At 44.7% G+C, this 23,285-nt stretch overlaps 1 protein-coding gene across 1 annotated transcript in view; it reads left to right on the plus strand.

Annotated features, from left to right (window-relative positions):
- NAALADL2 (N-acetylated alpha-linked acidic dipeptidase like 2) overlaps window positions 1–23,285 on the plus strand; it is a 962,837-nt gene that overhangs the window by 33,769 nt on the left and 905,783 nt on the right. The window contains exon 2 of the mRNA XM_075004140.1: window positions 2,678–2,826. The gene's annotated coding sequence lies outside the window, so the exon portion shown is untranslated. The remainder of the gene's footprint in view (window positions 1–2,677; window positions 2,827–23,285) is intronic.

The following is a 23,285-nucleotide window of genomic DNA, read 5'->3' on the forward strand; positions in this document are numbered from 1 at the left end:
TGTGGGGTGGGGGCAGAATAAATCGGCTGCCACGTGGCAGAAGCCCAGAGCCTGACAGCTGGGTGGGCAGGCAGGGCGGGACAAGTCCTGACCCTGCTTTCTGGCAGCATGTGCCATGTAGGCAGGAGGGGCAAAGGAAGCCCCCGTGCCATGACTCTGCTCCCTTGTAGTAGCACCAGGCAGATGGGCCTGGATGGGGGAAACCCCAGCACTCTCTGACCCTGGCATCAGCAATAGTGCCGGGAGGAAGATGAGTGGCGAGTCCCAGTGCACCTCCGACCTTGTCCCTGGCAGAAGTTGCAGGGTAACAGGGGAAGTGCCCAGTGCCCCTAACCAATTTCCAACAGAAGTACCAGGTGGTTGGGGTGGGAGAAGCCCCTTCATCCTGACCTTGGTCCCCCTGCAGGAGGTGGGAGGGAAGGCACAGCATCCAGACCCCACACCATGGCTCTGAGATTGGAGGAGCTCTCATTCCTTGCTGCAGCCTTAGGGCTGGGGGAGCTTTCATTCCCTGCTGTGGCACAGGGCAGTATTGGAGGCACAGAGCATCTCTAGTCTTGCTGCTGCGTTCAGGAAGGTAGAAGGGAGCAGAGATGAGGCGGGGTGGGGGTGGGGAGCAGAATGGGAGAGCCCTGGGTTGGGGGGAAGGGTCAGAGAGGGGAGGGCCATAGGTGGGGCATGGACAAAAGAGGTGGAAGGGGAGGAAGGGACCATAGGCGGAAATGGTTGAGAGGGGCCCCATCCGCAATGGCCTAGGGCCCCAGGAAACCTTAAACCACATCTGCTTCTGTTACAATAATCCTATATGTTAAGATCATTAATTTGTGAACTCGCACAGAGTAAGAGGCAGCACATTGTGATTTGGGGAAATGCTCTAGCAGGAAATAGCAAGATCCCCCTTGATAGCTTTATCCCTGGTGCAGAGAATACTTCCTGATGCATTGGCTTAACTACACTGCTGGAAACATTGGGAGGATTGAGCTGAAAGTTCAGCTAATAATGAGTGAAAATGTTCTGACAAGATTTTTCCATTAAAATTAAGAACCTGGTGAGTGGATTTGACATGGACTCAATATATTCCGACGGATCATATCAATTCATTCTAAACTTTTGATGGAAACTGGGAAGGCTGCTTCTCTGGTCAGTTCATAATCCTAAAATACTTGTGATCTAAGGCTATGTCTACACTACCATGGACGATCATCCTGCTCAGGGTTGATCTTCCAAGGTTTGATTTTGCTCATCTAAGATGGACATATGTAATTGACCTTTCAGGGGTTGCAGTCAACCCCTGGACTCCTCATGAGATGCAAGGAGTAAGGGATGTTGACAGAAGAAACTCTACCTTCCCCAGTAGGAACAGCCAAGTTAGCTAAGTGCAGATATGTTGATTCAATCTATGCAATTGCGTTAGATAGAATTGCATATCTGTGGTGAACTTACCTTACCTTGCCTACTGTAGGTGGAACCTAAGACAAAAAAGGAGTGAGGAAACAAAATCGGGTAAGAGAACTTAACTTTGATCTCATTTCCACTGACTTGTGGCAAAACTTGCACTGATTTGATTAGTAACTGATGTCTTTTTAAATCAGTTCTCCATAAAATAAATAAATAGAATGTAGCCAAAAAAGCAGTCAAGTAGCACTTTAAAGACTAATAAAATGCCTTATAAAGTGCTACTTGACTGCTTTTTTTGTTTTGATAGAATACAGACGAACACACTCTCTCTGTCAGAATGTAGACAAAATTCCATGTTGTCTAAGATGCCGTATTTTCCAACGTACTGTTTCTCAGGGCTTTTTTCCCGGTGGAATGCCACTGAACAATGTTCTAGCACCACCCTTTTTAAAACGCAGCAGGTGCCACAGCTCAAGGGGTGCAGTTCAGACACTGATGGCACCGTTTTTAAAAGCTGGCTGGGTGGCTCTGTCTGAGCTGCATATGGCTCTTTAAGAGCCATTTGCAGCTTGTTATGCTGCAACTCCTGGCTGGTTCCTCCTTTGCTTGCTCCTTCCCTGCACTGCCTTGCTGTGCTGATGAAACTCAGTGGAAACCAGTTAAACTGAGTTCCATTAGGAGCATGGCAAGCCAGGGAGGGATTCCCTGTGCTGCAGGTGGAGGCAGGAGGAGTCACATGGAGAAGGCAGTGGCAGCCTGGCAACGAGCTGCTGGGCTGGGCTGGGCTGGGCTGCTTATGTGAGGTAGGGTTGGGGTCAGTGGGGAGGGAGTGGGGTTTAACATGGGGGGGCAGGGGAGCTGTTTAAGCTGGGGAGGGTGGAAGGGAAGGGAGTGGAGTTAAAGCTGGGGGCAGGGGTAGTGGTGGAGTGGTTTAAACCGGGGAGCGGCTGAGCTGCTGAAGGAGGCAGCTCAGGTCCTGGCTGGGTGGCTTAGACCCTGTTTTGGGGGGGGGGGGGGGGCTAAACAGCTGTGGGGGCAGTTAAGCTGCCTGTGAGGGCTGTTTGGGCACCTCTAGGGGGTGGTTTAAGCTGTCCAGGGAGAGGCTTGGGCCCCACTGGAGGGTTAAGTTGCTTGGGGGGGGCAGTTAGGGCCCCCATGGGGGGATGGTTAAGGAGCCTGTGGAGGCGGCGGGGTCCCTGCATGGATGTGGGGTTAAGGTGCTGGAGGAGAGGGTTTGAGTTTAGGGCTTGAGTTCTCCTACCTTTTTTTTTTTTTCTAGGAAAGAAAGCACTGCTGATTCTGTCTTTGGTTGTGGGGTTTCACTCTGTGGTTTTAAACAACTGTGTAAGAGAGACCAGTGTATCACGGCTCCTGGAGGGTGATGTACATGTCATGATGAGCTGTGGTCCCCATTACACTGATCTTAAGGTATTTGTAGCCTTTCTTTACCAGTATATCATCTTCTGGGGTGAGCTGTGAGTAGGGCTTGTAAATATTTATTCTGACTATGATGCAGAGCTTAAATGCACTTATAAAATTCATGTGTTGGGAGCATGTGCAGGGCTGACTTACAGCCAAAGTGAAAGATTTTTTTCAATAAATGTAGTTCTCCTTGATGCATAGGTGAAGGAGGGAGTAGTTCAGGATACTGTTGCATGCAAAGCGGGTGTAATAATACTGCTGGTTTAGGGCTGTGAATGAATGAGGCCATATTTTCTGCATTTGTGTTTATGTAGGAATATTAAAATTCCCTATCTTAAAAGTATTTTTAAAGCAGTTACACTGTTTTTGATCAAAGGGGGTTTTTAAATGGGGAGGTGTTGTTCCTAACTGGAGTATTGAGTGAAGCTGGTGATTGCATTTGCGAGCCTGACAGATGGAAGTTTGGAAAGAATGGAAGAGACTTGTCTAGGTAGGGTGTGTGGAGATAAATGGGCCCTTTACCATGTTTGGGTTTCCCTGTATTAGCTAAAGTACAGGACTGCTAGAAGAGCTCAGAAAAGAAAATCCAATCAAGGAGGTACCAAGAGAATTTACTTCACATAATGAGTCTTGGGTCAGGCCTACCATAAAGGGGAAGGCTGTATTAAGTAAGAGCTGCAACTCCAGCCATGTTAATTACATAGCTGGAGTTGATTGTACCTTAATTCAGGCTTCCACACCGCCTCCGCTGCTGGTGGTCAATGGCAGGAAGTGCTCCCTTCGACTTTCTTCTTGAGGAACTGGCGTACCAAAGCTGATGAGGACACCCTCTGAGTTAGACTTAACATGTTCCTCCCAAGTGAGCTAAATCAAACTCTGGAAGATTGACTGCAGCAGAATAGGATATTTTGAAATAGGCACTATTCCTTGTCAAATGAGGGTTACCAATTACAAAATAACTCAACCATGTAGATGCAAGGATCATTATTTCAAAATAACAGTGGTTACTTTGAAATAACCATACTGTGTAGACCTACCCTCAGGGCAATAGTGATATGAGCACCCATTTGCATCATGTTTTTGGACTCGTACTGTGAAGAGAAACAGAGCTGACAGAAAGGAATTTGACTTAATTAAAGCCTTGACCAGAAGCTTGTGTCCAATTTACACAAGCATAATGTGAGGTTTTTGTCTCCGTCTGGTAATGAGACTGAATAAAGAGGTTGAGGAGTCTCCCTGCTAATTGCAATAATCCTTAGCTGGAGGAGTCAAGTTTGTCTGTTTAGATTTGGCAGTCACAAATCCAGTCCCTGTCCATGGCAGCTCTTCAAGGAGTTGGCCCTCTCAGACATCCAGAGAAGGAGGCCTAGGACATTTCCAGCTTTTGAGGCCCTGAGCCAAAATGAAAAGTGATGACAGAGGTAAACAAAATAAGGCGCCAAAAAGAAGTGAGACATAATATGAATGTTAATAACAAGAGCCTTATTAAAACAAAAAAATCAGGCAAGTAGCACTTTAAAGACTAACAATATAATTTATTAGGTGAGCTTTCGTGGGACAGACCCACTTCTTCAGACCATAGCCAGACTAGAACAGACTCAATATTTAAGGCACAGAGAACCAAAAACAGTAATCAAGTTGGACAAATCAGAAAAAAAAAAATCAACATAAGCAAATCAGAGAGTAGAGGGGCAGAAGGTCGGCGGGGGGGGGAGCTAAGAATTAGATTAAGCCAAGTATGCAAACGAGCCCCTATAGTGACCCAGAAAATTCCAGTCTTGATTCAAACCACGTGTTAATGTGTCAAATATGAATATAAAATATTGAGGCTGCTTTGGTATGGCTATGGTCTGAAGAAGTGGGTCTGTCCCATGAAAGCTCACCTAATTATTTTGTTAGTCTTTAAAGTGCTACTTGACTGCTTTTTTTGTTTTGATAGTATATAGACTAGCACGGCTGTCTCTCTGTTACTCTTCAAGAGCCTTATTCTGTGAGTGCACTAGTTATTGAGGGATGCACTTAAAGATGAGTTTCAAAATTTAACAAATACCCAAAAATTAACAAATGTCTGAGGTCCTCTTTGAGCTTCAGGCCAAGGCTAAATGGCCCCCCTGACCCCCACTCTGATTGGCTCTGTTTAGGGGTGTCATTACACTTATTCTCCTAAAAAGCCAGCATATGTGCTCCTGACCTACAGCAGTTTGAATGGCTGACGAGTTTTGGAATAGGATAGCAGCTATTTTTAGCACTGCAGTGCTACAAAGTCATTATTTTTTTAAGCATCAGTCCTATTACACCTAGTTGATATACCACCTCGAAAAGAGAATTTGCTTTGTATTTGTATCCTGATGTGGTAGAGCAAAAAGGGAAAAATCCCTTTGTAAAAATTCTTCACCACTATCTCCATAATCTCTACTTCAGTGAGCTTCAACCAAGTGCGAAAATGAAAAATTATAACCTGCCAAGCATCAGTGGCAGTCTGAAATGAAAAAATTGCAGGTTAATAACAGTGATGCCTCAGAAAAATTTGCTGGCCAATTTAACATTGCTCCATCCAAGGTCATATCTTGCAGCTGATTATTTTTAGTAATTTGCAGATGAGGATGTTCTACCTTTTGTCATGGCAAGTCAAGACCAAGGAAATGGCAGGTAAAGTATTTTCGCAACTAAGAAGGAAGTCATGGTTCCAGCTTATTTCTTTAAGACAGGATACAGAAATCATTTGCACTGTAGTGAAATAGAAAGCCTATCTTTTATGACAGTCATAAAATCACTGTAACATAACTTGGACTGGGAAAAGAGAGGGGGAAACCTGACTCAGTGGCTTCTGAACAGACATATCATCTTGGAAATGAGCATTGGACAATATTTACCTGATAGTGTCATTCACAATATAGAGGTTACATTTCACATTCTTGACTATGTGGGCTAGCTGGAGATTAACACACAAAAATGACCTACAGAAAGTTTAGCTCTCAAGCTGCTGCCCTGAGGTTGGTTTATAAAGGAGGTTTCATTCCAAAGAAGGGTGGACGTGGAGAATGAAGAACAGACTGGGTCATGTTTCCTTTTATGGGTGAAGTTCTCTGAAGGTGTTAGGTGGGACTAAAGAATGCATCCTTGTTGCAGCTGGGACTCACCTACTGCCCTTGGTCTTGCCCACATATGGAATTCTGGTCACATGGAAACGGTTCTCTGAAATCTTGGCCACTGAGACATCTGAGGTCCTCCTTCGTTTCTGATGTGAGAGCATGAGAAAGGTGTATGTGAAGGGAACTCTCCATGTGAAGATAGGAGATGTTTCCACCCTGGACACCCTTGTCTGGAGTTGTTCCAGAACAAGAAAGTCAACCATTTAACAGTTGCAAAAAAATGCAGTTGGATGTTTAAACATCACAGCGGTAAGAACCTTGGATTTAAGCCTTATCCTGGAAAGGTGACATCACCAGCAAATTTTGCTTTGGGCATTGGCTCATACTGCTCTGACTCCCCATTGCTATTATATGGAACACCTAGGTTTTCAGTAACAGAGAGGTAGCCATGTTAGTCTGTATTCTAACAAAACAAAACATCAGTCATGCAGCAGTTTAAAGACCAACAAAATAATTTATTAGGTGATGAGCTTTTGTGGGACAGACCCACCTCTTCAGATCTGGAAATGCTGGAGATCTGAAGAAGGGGGTTTGTCCCATGAAAGCTCATCACCTAATACATTATTTTGTTTGTCTTCAAAATGCTACATGACTGCTGTTTTTGTTTTGTTTTGTGAGGTTTTCAGTAGAAATTCCCCATCCAATTACTTGTATGCCTTGACCCTATTTAGCTTCTGAGATCTGACAGGATCACATCTTGAGAGCTTTTTAATTTTTCCAGCTGTCATGTAACATAGCAGGGTAATTCATTAGTCGTAGTCTAATGCTCACTGCAATGAAACTGAACGTATCAATAAATATTTTGTTAAAGTATATGTAAAAGTCTCTTGACAATCTGTCCATTCCATGCTCGGTCTCTTTATCTTTTACCAAAAACTGTCTCTACGAAGTGCCATATTTCTTCAAACTCGTGTTGCCTGTCTTTGTTCATATAGATCGCCTAAGTGCCGGCGGCTCTCTCCTATCCCAAATAAGGTGTCTGTAAATCATTAGGTTGATCTGCTACCCCACTGCAGAGTGTTCACTGACTTACCAAGTCAGTAGTGACAGTCATACCTCCAATCTTAGGAGCAGAAAGGCAAGCATAGGGGACTTCAGCCTCAGTGTTTTCTCTGCAACTTTATTTTCCCCTATTTTAGCTTAAGTAGTTTAGCTTAAGGATAGTCACAAAGCAAAAAGAGCACACAAGTTTGGTATCAGTTTCTACAGCCTAATACAGTTTGAAACTATCTATTAATATATCTACCCTGATGCCTTAATTTTAAGTGGTTTTGAATCATAGACTACTAGAACTGGAAGGGACCTTGAGAGGTCACTGAGTCCAATCTCCTGCACTCAAGACAGGACCAAGCAACATCTAGATGATCCCTGACAGGTATCTGCATAACCTGCTCTTCAACATTGCCAGTGATAGAGATCCCACATTCTGCCTAGGCAATTTATTTCAGATCTTAATCAACCTGACGGGAAGTTTTTCCTAATGTCCAACCTAAACCTTCCTTGTTACAGTTTAAGCCTATTGCTGCTTATTCTGACAGTTGTGTTAACCCTATTCTCAATGATCTGCACCACACTGCATTAGGCTGGAACGCTCTACTTACATTTGCCAGACCTCTGTGAAGCTTGAAAAAGTGTCTCTTTCACCCCCAGTAGTTGGCTCAATAAGAGAGGTTGCCTTGCTCACTTTGTGTGTCTCATATTCAAGGACCAACATAGCTACTGCAACACTGCAGTTTCAAGATCACTAGGAGGCAGAATGTGCCTTTATAATTAACCTAACAGTTGCCAGTGTCTCCTAGCCCTCATGCTCAAAGCAGAATCTCTTTATCTAATTGCTTCTGGGAGGCCATAGGGGTTGATTCTTGTTTCTACTAAAGTCACTTGGTACTGCTCTGATGATGTGTGAAGAGGCCTTAAAGTGCTTGTAAAATGTTCTCTCATCTCACTTGCAGATCCCTTTTGAGCTTCAAAAGTAAGGTGGTGTAAAGTGGCCATAGATGCGAGTTAGGTTCTGTTCTCCCTAAATGTGCCTTCAATCAGACTTCTAGCTTAGCAACCATTGATGAAATTAGAGAGAGCAAAACCTGACGCGGAAGAAACAAAACATACAACATGTGAAGAAGGTATGCACCTGTGAATGGATATTGATCATTTTTCTCAAATCCTTGAGCTCCACGTAGTATGAAGGCTTACTGTCTATTCTTTTCACCAGGATCAAATTTGTGGAGGTTGACAGCTACCTAGGGAGGGATGGGGGGGGTGGGGTGGGGGCGAGAGAGAGGTTTTCCGTGGGAGGGGATGGTAGAACCACATCTCTTAAACCAGTGGTTCCCAAACTTTTCGACATCACGGCCCCCTTTTGACTTTTGGGAAACCTTCCTGCCTCCCACCTCCTCTTTACCATCATTCAAACCCTGCTTTTAACAAAAAATTCAATTCGTAATTTAAAATAAACACAAGCACTTCATATAAAAATGTTGTTTAAAATTAAAAATGAGCACAAATAGCTTCTCTTGGCCCCTTGCAGGTGTCTGGTGCAGCCCCAGCTGCCTGAGCCCCAGGCTGGTCACCATAGCTGAGTGCACCAGCTGCCTGAGACCTGCGCTACCAGAGCTGCCCACCCAGGCCCTGTGCCACCGGCACCAGCCATCCACCTGCCTGCTGGCCAGCCGCCCAAGCCCTGCACTGCTGGGACTATCTGCCTGTCCACCAGCCACTCACACCAGTCGTGGGCCAGCTATCCAAGCTGCCCACCCAAGCCCCACACTGCCAGGGCCAGCTGTCCACCTGCCATCCTGAGCCTCACGCTGCTGGGGTCTGCCGCCCAAGCTTCACGTTGCTTGACCTAGCCACCTGTGTGCCAGCACAAGCCCCATGCTGCTGGGGCGGGCCAGCCACCCACCCGCCAGCCAGAGCCGCCCTTGCCCCACACAGCTGGGGCAAGCCACCTGAGCCCCATGCTGCTAGGCTCAGCCACCAGCCCGAGCCACCTGAATCCTGTGATGCTGGGACCAGCTGCCCAAGCATTATGAGTCCCACAAGCCATCCACCCGAGCCTCTCCCATCCTACAAAGCCGTGAACCACGAGGGCCCCGCTCTTACCCAATCCCCATCTCCCTCACCTGAGCCAGGCAACCCCGCCCGTCTCCCATCTAATCCCATCCTCCTCCTCTCCCCCACCAATACACACTCGCTCATCTTTGCAGAAGGCAGCTAGTTCCATGTGGGCCTTCGCTGGCTGCCTGCTTTCTATAGCAGCTGCGCCAAGTCACCCATGTAAAATGGCAGGGGCTGAGAGCCAGAAGCAAAGGCTGTCTCTTTCTTTGGGTGGGCAGCATAATGCGGGGGGTGTTGGGTCAGGTCATGCCCCCTGGAATTTCTTCACACCCCCCAGTTTGGGAAAGCATGATCTAGATTATCTCTGACAGGTATCTGTGGAATCTTCATCAGTGAATATATTTAAGGGTAGGTTACACAGTCTCCCTAGGCAGTTTATTCCAGATCTTAATCAACCTGACAGGAAGTTTCCCCTAATGTCCAAACTAAACCTCCCTTGTTACAATTTAAGCTTATTGCTTCTTGTTCTCACAGTTGCGTTATTCCTGTTCTTAACGATCCATCCCACCCTGCATTAGGCTGGAACGCTCTACTTACATTTGCCAGACCTCTGTGAGGCTTGAAGAAGTGTCTCTTCCACCCCACATTAGCTGGCTCAATAAGAGAGGTTGCCTTGTTCACTTCGTGTCTCATATTCAAGGACCAACATAGCTACAGCAGCACTGTGGTTTTAAGATTACTAACAAGCAGTGTGTGCTGTGTAATTAACCTAACAATTGCCAGTGTCTCCTAGCCCTTACGCTCAAAGCAGAATCTCTTTATCTAATTGCTTCTGGGAGGCCAGGGGTTGATTCTTGTTTCTACTAAAGTGAAGAGGCCTTGAAGAGCTTGTGAAATGTCCTCTCATCTCACTTGCAAATCCCTTTAAGCTTCAAAAGTAAGGTGGTGTAAAGTGGCCGTAGATGAGAATTAGGTTCTGTTCTCCCTAAATGTGCCTTCCATCAGACCTCTAGCTTAGCAACCATTGATGATATTAAAGAGAGCAAAATCTAGACACAGAAGAAATGAAACCTACATCATGGGTAGAGGGTGTGCACCCATGAATGGATATTGATCATTTTCCTCAAATCCTTGATCTCCACGAAGTATGAAGGCTTACTTTCTATTCTGTTCATGCAGATCAAATTTGTGGATGTTGGCAGACCACCGGGGGGTGGGGCGGGGGGAGAGAGAGAGTGTGTGTGTGTGTGGTTTTCCTTGGGAGGGGATGGTAGAACAACATCTCTTAAACACTGCTCTTTAATGTTCATTTATACAAAGCCATAGATGTGCAAGATACTTCATGGGTGCTGAACAAAGATCAGTCCTTGTCCCAAAGGCTTTACAGTCTAAGTTCTGGCATAGTTATGCAGATTGGAAGAATCATAAAATCATAGAACGCTAAAAATGGAAAGGACCTCTGCAGGTGGTCCAGCCCAGTCCCCTGCACTCATGGGAGAATTGGCAGTACAGAAGAGCTGTATATCATGATTGACTCATAAACTCGCCCCTCTACCACAGAGCTGTAGCTCCACTATCCTGGAAGAAAATGCGTGGTTTCCCTTTGAAGGGCAGGGCCAGGGCTCTGACCCTTTTCTGACAACTAATACCTTTTCGCAATGTGCAGTCTCTTCAACACTGTGATGACTGGCCCTTTCATGGGGGTGGGATGGTGGTGTATCTTGGACAATGATGCAGGTGCTAGTCAGAGTCTGGTTCTGAACGAAAAGCCTCAAAAAAGCAGTAGACTTAAGACAGAAATGGACAGGGTATGGTTAAAGCAGGTACATTGGAACCTCTTTAATCTGGAAACCCTGAGGAACAGGATATGCTTAGTTCTGAGTGTGAGGGGGATGAGGGAATGGGTGCAAGTGTGTAGGGGACATATGGCTCTGGGCTCCCTGCCCTTATGGAGGCGGGGAGAAAGTCTTAGGGGAAGTGCATTGCTGTGCTGCTCTTCCTACAGCTGGGGGTAGAGGGGAGTGGTGTTGTGTCAGCCACCTTCCAAGGTCTGTGCTATGAGCACTTCCAGAACAGGAATCCCTGGAGTACAGGGGTTCCAGTGTATTTAGACTTGGTAGACTTGATGGCCTGTGTTCTTTAGGACGTCTCACTCGGCGATCTTAAAAAATCTTGAAATGAGAGTTTGAAATACAGTTGCTGTAGCTAACACCTTCTGAAAGTTTGGGACAATATAAACAAGCACCTCTTGAAGAGAGAATTATTTGTGGCAACATATTGCTCAATATATTAGTTATAGGGTGAAGTTCTGTGGCCTGTAGTATGTGCAGGGTCAGAGTAGACCATGGTATCCCAAATTAAGGGTGTGCCCCCTGGGGGGGTCTTGAAGAAATTTCAGGGGGGACACGAGGCAATCCTACCCCCCAATAACTTCCCCCACCCAAAGAAAGAGCTGGCCTTTGCTTCCAGCTCTCAGCCCCTACCATTTTACGTGGGTGACCCAGCACAGCTGCTATAAAAAGCAGGCAGCTGGTGAAGACCCATATGGAGCTAGCTGCCTCCTAGAAAGGTGAGAGAGTGTGGGTTGTGGGAGAAGGAGGAGTAGGGGTTAGATGGGTGGGCTGGAGGTGCCCGGCTCAGGTGACGGGGAGCGGGTAAAAGCTGGGGCTGGTGATGCCTGGTTTTGTGGGAGGGGAAGGGCTTGAGTGGCGGGCTGGGTTGTGTTACTTTTGGGGCTTGGGCGTCTGGTTCTGGCATCGCAGGCTTCAGGCAGCTCGGGCTGGTGGCTGGCCCCTGCAATGCAGGGCTTGGGCAGCTGGTGGGTGGGCAGCTGGTCCCAGCAGTGTGGAGCTTAGGTGGCTGGCCCTGGTAGTGTGGGACTTGGTCTGGCAGGTGGGTGGCTGGCCTCAGCAGTGTGGGGTTTGGGTGGCTTGGGCTGGTGGGTGGGCAGCTGGCCCTGGCAGTGTGGGGCTTCAGTGGGCGGCTCGGGTGGCTGGCCTGCATCTGGGATGGGCAACTGGTGGGCAGGCAACTAGCCCCAGCAGCACAGGGCTCAGGTGGCTGGCCGGAGGGTGGCTAGCCCCAGCAGCGTGTGACTCAGGTGGCTGGCCCCAGCAGGAATGGGTTCGGGTGGCTTAGGCTGGTGGGAGGGCAGGTGGCCCTGGCAGCAGGGAGCGTGAGTGGGCAGCTCAGGCAGCTGGAGTGGGTGGCTGGTCCCAGCAGCGCAGATCTCAGGTAGGCAGGCTGCTGGCGCGGGACTTAGGCAGATGGTCAGCTGGGGCTGCACCAGGCACCTGCAAAGGGTCAGGAAAAACCATTCATCTTTATTTTTAATTTTAAATAACATTTTTATATCAAGATTTTGTGTTTATTTTAAATTATGAAATGAATTTTTTGTTAAAAAGGGGGTTGGATGATGATAAAGAGGTGGGGTGTGCGATGCCGAAAAGTTTGAGAACCACTGGACTAGATAGTCATAGTGGTCCCTTCTTGCTTCAAATTGATGAGGATATGGGTGTGTCTTGCAGGCTGTGTTTTATTTACAACACAGCTTGTTTTTAATATCCCAGCCCTGTTGGCAGATCTGAAAATGTCTCTCTTTTACTAGGAGGTTTGTAACTTCCAAGGATTAGGTGAAAGTTTTTTGTATCCTGTTTAAGAAAAAAAAAAATTTTGAGGCACATCTGCTGATTATTAGAATGCACATAAGGGGCTCCCTGGCTCTATCACAGGACCTTTCTTATGCCAGCAGAAAACATGATGCATTTCCATGACATTTGTAATTGCAGTACTTCCAGAACAATTACCCTGACAGTTTGTTTTCATATTGTTGGAATTATATTTGCTTGTTAGATTTAATTGAAATCAGTGTTGATGTGTTTGCTTGACAAGGTTTTGCAACACTGTAAATGTTCAATGGTTCAACTTAGAGGAACATTCCTATCTTCTCAGTTAGCCAGTCATTTACAGCTAGAGACATTCTGGGGTGCATTTTCAGATGGGCTGCCTTGGTATTTGCCTTCACAGTTTGCACTTACAAAAATACACGTGAACCTGTAGTTCAACAGTGGGTGCTAACTAGGAATATTTGCACCTCTGTCTACCTGACTCTGGTCACACATCGCATAGCTGTGTTTTCTCATCCTCAGATTTGTGCTTGTAGTTTGTTTGTGCTCAAGTATTGGCTGCCACCTCCTCAGCCTGCAAGAACTGGCATTGCTTCCTGGCAAGTAAGCTGTGTGGATTTATGTCAGCAAAGGATCTGGTCCAGTGAGCCTGCAAAAAAAAAAAAAAAAAAGGGGAAACCAGGCCTCACTCCTTTTGAAAGCTCACCCGTGTTTTGTTTCTGGCAGTTTCCTCTTCAGTGTGGTCTATCTCAAGACTGCAGTAAAGTGAGCACCATCTTTTGTAGAGAGGGTGCACTGGGCTTGAGCCACAGTAACAAGAGCCTTGCCTACTGTCAGAAGGGGGAAAAGTACCCCAAAAGTTACTTGAGTAAAAGTGCAGCTGCTTTCACTTCTGGATACTTGAGTACAATAAAGATGTGATGTGTGTGTACTCTACTCTAGTAATCCCCCCGCACCCACACCAGCAGCTGTACTGTTACAGAAAATGTTTTCCACCTCTGCCTGCTATGTTTAATGCAGGAGTCGGAAGTAGGGGAAAGATTTTTACAGTGGGTGGAGAACTGAAAAAATAAGAGAAGGATCAGACACGAAAGGTGGCGTGGGGGAAGGTTAAGCAGATTTAAGTTTTGCTCTCATGAAAATATTTTTTTTTTCTTTAAAGCTAACTCTAAGATAAAACAGACGCTAACATACTTTTCTTTGTGCCAGTCTGGAGGTGGGCTTGCTGGACCATTGGACTTGGCCTTTGCTCGGATAAGTGGATTTATTTCATATTTTGAAATTAAATGACTACAGTAAAAGTAGATCCTTCCATGTGCTCCCTGTATATGTAGTTTAATTTAGCTAGCTGCTTCCTGGAAATAAGCCTGAAACTGCTGTGAAATAATGGACAAAGATCATTATATTGATGATGGTATGCCCACGCATTTTATTTTGAGAAAGAAAGAAAGCAGCACACGTGGTCATTCTTGTACTGTCCAGGGAAAGATCTTGGGGTCTCATGCAGCGGTGACTTTCCTACAGCCTCCTCCAAGTACTAAGCTATTATCGATGTACTTGATACAGGAGATAAAGAATCGCCCCATACAGCAGAGGAGAAACCTCATACCCCGAAGGCTGGGAAGTCTGCTGCCACCACTGCAAGGAGGAAACGTAGAATAGTGGTGGTTGGGGACTCTCTTCTGAGGGGGATGGAGGCACCCTTCTGTCACCCTGACCCTTCATCTGGGGAGGTATGCTGCCTGCCAGGGGCCCGTATCCGAGACATTGCGGAGGCGTTGTTGAGGATTATCTGGTCGTCTGACGACTATCCCATGCTTCTCATCCATGTGGGCACTAATGATACTGCGAAGTGTGATGGTGAGCAGGTCAAGAGTGACTTCAGGGCTCTGGGGTCACGGGTGAGGGAGTTTGGGGAGCAGGTGGTATTCTCCTCAATCCTGCCTGTCAGTGGTAGGGGCCCAGGAAGAGACAGGTGCATCCTAGAGGTGAATGCCTGGCTTGAAGATGGTGTCTCCAGGAAGGCTTTGGCTTCCTTGGCCACAGGATGCTATTCCAGGAAGGACTGCTAGGCAGAGATGGTGTTCACCTTTCAAGGAGGGGAAAGACCGTATTTGGACACAGACTGGCTAACCTAGTGAGGAGGGCTTTAAACTAGGTTTCACGGGGTCAGGGGAGCAAAACCCACAGGTAAGTGGAGAACATGGAAACCTGGGAGATGGGTCAGAAATGGGAGGCAGCGTGGGCAACAATGTCAGAGTAAAAAGAGGGTCAGGGCAAAACAGGGAGGCAAGATCAAATCAATATCTTAGATGCCTATATACAAATGCAAGAAGTATGGGTAGTAAGCAGGAAGAACTGGAAGCGCTAATAAATAAATACACCTATGATGATGTTGGCATCACGGAAACTTGGTGGGATAATACACATGATTGGAATGTTGGTATTGAAGGGTACAGCCTGCTTAGGAAGTATAGACAGGGAAGAAAAGGGGGAAGTGTTGCCTTATATATTAAAAATGTACACCCTTGGACTGAGGTGGAGATGGATGTAGAAGATGGATGTGTTGAGTGTCTGGGTTAGACTAAGAGGGGTTAAAAACAAGGGTGATGTCCTGCTAGGAGACTACTACAGGCCGCCTACCCAGGTGGATGGGGCTTTTTTTAAACAACTAACAAAGTCATGCAGGTCCCCAGATTTGGTGGTGATGGGGGACTTCAACTATCTAGGTATATGTTGGGAAACTAGTACAGCAGGGCTATCCAGTAAGTTCTTGGATTGCATTGGAGACAATTTTATATTCCAAAAGGTTGTAAAAGCTACTGGGGGGAAGCTGTTCTGGATTTGATTTTAACAAATAGGGAGGAAATGGTAGAGAACTTGACAGTGGAAGGCAGCTTGGGTGAAAGGGATCATGAAATCATAGAGTTCACAATCCTAAGGAAGGGAAGAAGGGAAAACAGCAAACTAGAGATAATGGATTTCAGGAGGGCAGATTTTGATAAACTCAGAGAGCTGATAGGTAACGTCCCATGGGAAGCAAAACTGAGGGGGCCGTCATTTTCCACCAACCAAAGAGGGACTGTGGTGGGGAGCAGAGAGACCGTCCAGCAGCTTCCTGCCAGGAGCCCAGCTGCCCCATAGGCTCCTGGGCTCCTGTTGGTTATCCCCTAGCCGCCCTTGGAGGAAGCTGTTTGTGCTTTCTTACCTCCTTGTTCACTGCCAGGAGACCAGAGAAGCTGCCCAGTGCTGCTCTCCCCATTCCTCACTGGGATACCGAGACTGGGGAGTTGCCTGGAGATTCTTGCCTTCAGGGAGTGGGGCCCAGCCATCATAACTGCCCACCCGCTCTTCTCCCCACGCACACCCTGCCAAGAGTCAGAGTAAATGGGAGTGGGAGGGTGACAGCCATCAGGGCTTCTCACTTTCCCATTCCCTGCTGGGTGTGGGATCCAGGTGCCTGGGCTTCTACTTCTGGCTCCAAGCTGGGAGCAAGGTCTAATTGTCCAGCTTTCCAGGGCAGCATTGGACAGCTGGGCTTTAGCTGCCCAGCTTTCTTGTCAGTGTCACAGGTCCAGGAGATCTGGCAGCTGATGTAAGAGATGCAGTGTCTGTGTGGACACTGTCTCTCTTACAACTCCACCAACATTAGCCCTACCCCTGGTTGAGGTGAAGATATGTTGGAGTAGGAGGTCACTTACATCAGTTGGACAAGGTTGTAGTGCAGACACTGACATAATTAGGTTGACATAAGCTGCCTCATGTTGACCTGTCATGTAGACTGGGCCTTAGGCTTTGTTTTCGTTATCTGGCTTTCATTTTAACCCTCTTCAGCAAGTTACCAGGTTAACAGTCCTGGAAGGTGAAAGATCAGTATTTAAATATCAAACAGGTGCTGTACCAACCATGCAAGCTCCCTGAATCCCTCCACTGTTTGCTGTCGGTATTCCTCACCCTTGACATGGAGGAAAAAGCTGGCATGAGAACAGTGTTAGGGCTGGTCTACACTAGAAAAGAAATTTGACTGAAGAGACACAACTCAAGCTATGAGAATTGTGTAGCTGGAGTCAACCTACCTTTGGTTGAATTTCCTGCGGGTCCCACTGCAGGAGTTTGATGGGAGAAACTCTCCTGTTGACTGCCCTTACTCCTCACAACAGTCAGTGGGGGCTCTCTGAGTTCGATTTAGAGTGTTCCTACGAGTTGTGGTAAATCAAACCCTGGAAGATTGATCACAGCAGTGTTGATTTTCCCCTTAGCGTAGACATACCCTTTGTGTTCTTGCCTAATGGTCTCCCTATTGGGGCTGACAATTGAAGTGTTGTTTGTGCATCCCTTTGAACACCACTAGGAACTGCAGTAAAACTCAATTTCAAATAATAGTGACAGATAGGAAATTTTGGTTACTACCAACTTTGGTAGAAAGCCTACAAGGTAATTCAATTTAGCTTGCCAGTTTTCCAACCTTTTATTTTAATGTTGACCTTCATAATAACTTTATTTTTAACAAGTATTGTTTTCCCCTTCACTAGCATTGAACAATGAGTTATCACATAGCTTTTTTTTTAAAATATATTTCTTATTAAATGGAGAACTTTTGTTGAGAATAATGGGCGTTATTTTTTATTCCATTACAGCCTCATTGCTTATGTTTTTATATTTGCACTAAACCCCTTAAAACAGATACAATAACAGAATAACTTATATACATAAAATAAAATCATATTCTGGAGGGAAAGATTAAGGATTTCTCCCTTTCTTCCCCTAAACATTAAAACATGCTCTTTACATTTTGCTTAAGCTTTTTATGTGAAAGTTATGAGAAGCTTTAGCCTGGTTTGAGTTTGAAAACAAGACCCAAACCAGGACAATAACAGAATGACACAAAGATTGACTACAGTGTACTTGCTGGATGAAGTGAAAACCGATGAAATATAAATCCTATCTCGTGGGATTTCACAGCCTGCTGGAACTAATCTCATTAACTTAAAACCACCTGAGGCTTAAGAGAGAGAGACACTGCCGTGAGAAATTATATTTATCCCATCCACGAGGGAAAAAAAAAAAAGACTCCAGCTTATATTTTACATTGGACTTTGCTGTTCTTGAATTACCAGGACATTTCTATCCCATGGGAAAGTCATTATATCTTGCAGAATCACAATTATGTATCTTATCTAAAGTTTACCATTACATGAACTCTCAGATGTTCATTTGTTTTCTTTTAAAGTTATTTCCTAAGGAAAATAAAGGTTGGATACTTAATACAAGCAGATGGTGGTAGATTACTTATAAGTACGTAATGCAGTCTTTCTAAGGTTACAGGCAAAAATCCTGAAGTTGAGAAACTGTATAATAGAAAACTTCGCGATTTGGAAGTAAAGGTTTGTGAGAGACAACTCATACTATCCGGTTAATGTAATTCAGCCTTTTTTGGTCTAAGCTGAGTGTAAAATGAATGACTGGCCTAGGGTGGAAGGAGGTCTGCTAATTGGAAATAGAGCCTTCACGTGCTAGGTTGCAGGTGTAAAGCTAGTGCAGATCAGCAGTATGGGATATCTGCCTAACCATTAGATTGTTGTTCATTGTCCTGTGCGAGCTACAACATAGTAACCCATGGATACGTGTCCATAATATACAAACCATCGTATCTGGCATTAAAGTGCTGATCCAAAGCCCATAGCAGTAGTGCAGGAACAATTTTTATAGGGGGCTGCTGAAGGCAGAAACCATGCATTTGTGTTATGACTTCAAGCTAGGGAATGAGATTCCACCGCTAGAATCACTAGAACCAGCACTTGAGGTGCTTAGATATTAATGGGAATATTCCCATTGATAAAGCTCTGTCTCACAGTCTTGTCAGTCTCAGTAGACAGCAAATGATTGAGGGTCTCTTCATTTTCCATGTTTGTTTGTTTTTTTTTAAATTTTAAATCAATCATCAACCTGTGGCTCCACAGCTTACGTTAAAGAATAAATAATAAGAAAATTATCAGTGATATCAGATTTGCCTTTCCTCTTTAACCTTAATGTGTCTGTCAGAAAATACCCCAATAACTTTCCATCATATAGAAAAGCTGTTTTATCAGCCCGCCCATAACTTGGGTGACTAGATGACCTGTTTTGAATGGGTGTATGAGAGAGAGAGTGGGTGACCTCTCCCCCATGCAAATCCTAAAGCTTTATAAAAAGTAAATATTTCCAGCTACACAGTATTTCTTTTGAACAGGGGCTCAGTCAAGTTGATGTTACTATGAACTTTTGTGCTTTATAGTTCAGTTTGATTGCTGTTGAACTTATTTGAGTAAGAATAATTTTACCACATGCCCTATATTTAGCCTAGGGAAATATGCTCACCCTACCCACAACCCTCAGTCTCGTCCTTCCAGGAGAAGAAATTAGGCTTGTAGTGTGCTCTGAAGGTCAGCACACCGGAGCTCTGGTGGAAATTCCAGCTGTGTGACCTGATTCACTGCTACTATGTCTGTATGCACCTTTGGGACCTGCTTTCAAAAGGACAGAGATTACTGCCATAATGCCTGTCAGCAGTTAGTAGGTACTCTTGTTGAAACATGAAATAGCAGAAAAAGCCTGATCATTTCTGGATATATAGCCTGTCTCCAGTAGTAAGGTGCGTGAAGAGCCCAAAAGGCCTTGGCTGAATGTATTAAAAGCACTTCTGCATGAGTGTCACAGGGCAAATTGCCCCCTCCCACTGCACCATGAACCGAAAGCTGGAGCAGCTCCAGCTAGTAACAAACCAAGAAACCTGGCATGTAATTCCAGAAGCCACAGCACCAGACAAGTGTCCGTGCATCACCAGTAGGAACATACCTCTCCCAGTACAAGGTGTGGATGTTCCTGGACGTGGGTTCTCATGTATGGGTAATGGACCTGAATATACAACGCAATGTACACATATGTGATGGAGTGGGGGGAGTGCATGTGTGAGTCAGGCTGGATGTCTGAGGCAAGCAGCAGCTCCCAGTGGCTAAGGATGACCCTGGGGCTACAACTGGCAGGTAACACCTCTGCCTGAACAAAGAGCAGGGAGGAGCTGAGCTGGGTTTTGAATCAGGGGTGTCAGTTAGAGGCTAGGAAAAGGGAGAGCTGGAAGGCAGCCAGCCTGAGGAGGGGGAAGCTACACCCCAGAGGGGCACCCCTCGGGGTCTTCTCCCCAGGACAGGTTGGAAGGACTGTCTCTGGCTGCTATGCTGTTGCTTCTGTGAGAAACTGGGCATCTGTTGCCTAATAAACCTTCTGTTGTACCTGCTGAGGTGAGAGTCACTCCTGCCAGCGGACAGGGTGCAGTGCAGGGGGACCCCTGAACCCCATCACAACATACCCAAAGGGAGGCAGTCTTTCCTAGAAGATGTGGATGGTTAGCTGAAAAAGGTGAAAAGACCATGTAGCCAGTGCAAGTTTTCCTAGTTTAAAGAAATTCAGTAGACCTGGTGAAATCATTCATAAGGTTAAAGAATGAAAAGAGAGTCAAGGTTCAGTATTCATGGAGGCTCATTAAAGTGGTGATTTTGGGCTAAATACCAGGCCATGTAAAATGTACTATCAAACCAAAAAGCAGTCAAGTATCACTTTAAAGATTAGCAAAATAGTTTATTAGGTGAGCTTTCATGGGACAGACCCACTTCAAAAGCTCACCTAATAAACTATTTTTCTAGTCTTTAAAGTGCTACTTGACTGCTTTTTGTTTTGATAGTGTACAGACTAGCATGGCTTCCTCTCTTACTATTTAAAATGTACTATGTTACTGTTGTCCTTATAGGCCAGTTGTCCCGTATAGCTCCAATTAGACTAATAACACCCAACATCTTGGACTCAGTCCTGACCCCATAAGATTATATTATTTTTAGCCGTGATATCTAAATGCTCAACATATCACACATTTTCCATACATCTGTTTTTATGAAGACAAAATGAAATGAGACTGTTTTCTCATTCATTCAATACTGTACTAATTAATAGCGGCTTTAATAAGATGTAAACATGACACTTTCCCATGCACATATTAATTAATATTTGCATGCATGTTCTGAACATTATTGCTGCAGTAACTGCTCGCATCTAGCAAGATCTGTTGTGCTTTATGATGAGCAAACCTACTGGTGATGGCTGTCATCTCAGCTCACCTGAGTTTGGGTTAGAATTTTATCACTAATGTATCATTTTAACTGTGCATGTGTGTGTTACAAGTTCCTTCTGTGCTGATCCACAGAGAATACACGCTGTTACAGCACCTAGCTGCAAAGCCTTGTAACATAGTGGGCTTTTAGCTCTCAAGTTTAAATCCCTTATGCATGTAGGTCATGAAGGGGTGTGCACATGCATGCATGTGTGTGTATCTGTAGTTATATATTGAAATCCTGATGCAGTAAAAGGAAACAGCAACATTGTCAAATCTAGTTAAACTGCAAAAAATCAAAATAGAAATTAATGTAGGATTTTTTTTCTTCTCTTTAAAATTAGAAAAGCATATTTTCAAAAATAGGATCCTAAATCCTTATTTAGGGTGCTAAATAGGTAGTGGCATTTTTAATGTTCTGAGTCCCCAGCAGTTACTGTTGAAATCAGTGAGAATAGTTGGACTTAAAGGATTTTTGAAGATTACATCCTTTATTTGCAACCCTAACCGAAGACTTTTAAAATCTTGGCTTGTGCAAGATTTGCTGTATCTTTCCTTTCTTGTCCAAAGGCCAGATGTTCTTGCCATTGTATAGAATGATAATAAACAGAGGCTACATCTACACTAGCCTCAAACTTTGAAATGGCCATTCAAATGGCCATTTCGAAGTTTACTAATGAAGCGCTGAAATGCATATTCAGTGCTTCATTAGCATGCGGGCTCGTCCCGACGGAGCTTCTTTTCGAAAGCACCTTGCCTACTTCTGGTCATGGGAATAAGGGGACTTCGAAGTAGCCAGGGTCCTTTCGAAAAGGAGCCCCGTTGGGGCGAGCCGCGTCAATTTCGAAGCGCCGCGGCTGCCCGCATGCTAATGAAGCGCTGAATATGCATTTCAGCGCTTCATTAGTAAACTTCAAAATTTGAATGGCCATTTCGAAGTTTGGGGCTAGTGTAGACACGGCCAGAGAAGCAGAAAAATAGTTGGCGAGGCCACAGTTTGTGTCTGGCAGGAGTTAAGTGAAGATTGGGGTAGAAGATGCTTCAAGCAGTAAGTTGTGTTAGAAGATCTGAAATTCTCTGTCAAATAACTCTCTAGCAGACTAGTTGTTAATGCTGAGCATTACCCTCCTCCAGATGCAATTAGATTTGCATGTTAGAGCTTGGTAAATAATAATAATAATAAAAAAAAAACCCTGCTAATATTGCTAATTTTTTAAAATGAACTTGTTTCAGTCTTGCTCCTACCCTTGGTGTATTCACTTCCCGTGAACATTCATGTGATCAAGTTTGCTGAGATTAATGTTCATGTGCAGGAATTCATGGAAATCCAATGTGATATTTGCAAGTGGAGCTATTCACATCAGATGCTGATGCCCACAATGAGGGAAGAGGAACAATATCCTGTGACTTACTTGACGCGTCATAGCTAAGCAGTCACAGCTCCAGTTTTAAATATTCTTGATCACTCTGGAGGTGATTTGGCCACATACTTGATGAATAACACATGAAGTGAAGAAAACCACACTCTGATCTGTTAGCTGAAAAAAAGGAATAAATTCATCCTGTAAATGACTTGTTGCAAATTATATGCTCAGCTCTTCTGTTTTTTATTTCTGCACATATGCAGGTAAGTACAGAGTATTCCAGTGATGACCAGAGGGACTGGATGTTAATTCTTAACATCACCAAAGAACAGGCACCTAATAACATCTCTGAATAATGTATGCACTTTCTTTGTAAGTTTGCTTCTGTTTTGTAACCTTTAAAATGTGGATTTTATGATTTGACATCATTACATTTTATACTCCCTCTAGAATATGATGATCAAAATTATTGCTCCTCTGTGCCTCTAGCTCACACATTTTCATTGTGATGCGGCCTTCCTTGGGACTAAAATTCTGATCTCTATTCCACTGGTGCTTAATCCAAAATAACTTCAAAGGAGCTGAGGTCAGGATTGGCAGCTTTCAATAGAAATTTAAATGGTTGTTATCAATCACTATGTAGGTATAGAAATGAACTATGCTGTGCCTTTTGAGTTTTGAGTATGGATACTAACAGCAAAAAACTGCCACGGAAGGCTTGCTTTCAGGTGCACTATATTTCTTTGTTTCAAAATAAAATATTCTAGATTTTGTCAGGCCCGGAATCCAAGGCAGTCCTGAAACTCTTCCACTTATCACATTCACAGTAATTTGCACATACATTTTAGTTGCTCTGGGTGTGAGGTACTGGGCCTGTTACATATTGTGTAACATTTAATATTACAGTAAAGAAAGAATAGTTAGTTAGAGACAAACACAAAGATTTTTTTTCTTTTGACTAGTGATTTCAGATGCTTTAATTTGGGGTGTCCAATTTGAGACTTTTTAAAAAGCTTAATTAACAGAAAGTGCTGAACACCACTACTTCAGAAATTAGGCTCCAGATACATAAAGATTTTGATTTAGAAATGTGAGGTTTTGATTTCCCTCTTTATGCCAAAGGACT

The sequence above is a fragment of the Carettochelys insculpta genome, chromosome 10 (genome assembly GCF_033958435.1).
Source record: "Carettochelys insculpta isolate YL-2023 chromosome 10, ASM3395843v1, whole genome shotgun sequence".
Taxonomy (NCBI): Eukaryota; Metazoa; Chordata; order Testudines; family Carettochelyidae; genus Carettochelys; species Carettochelys insculpta.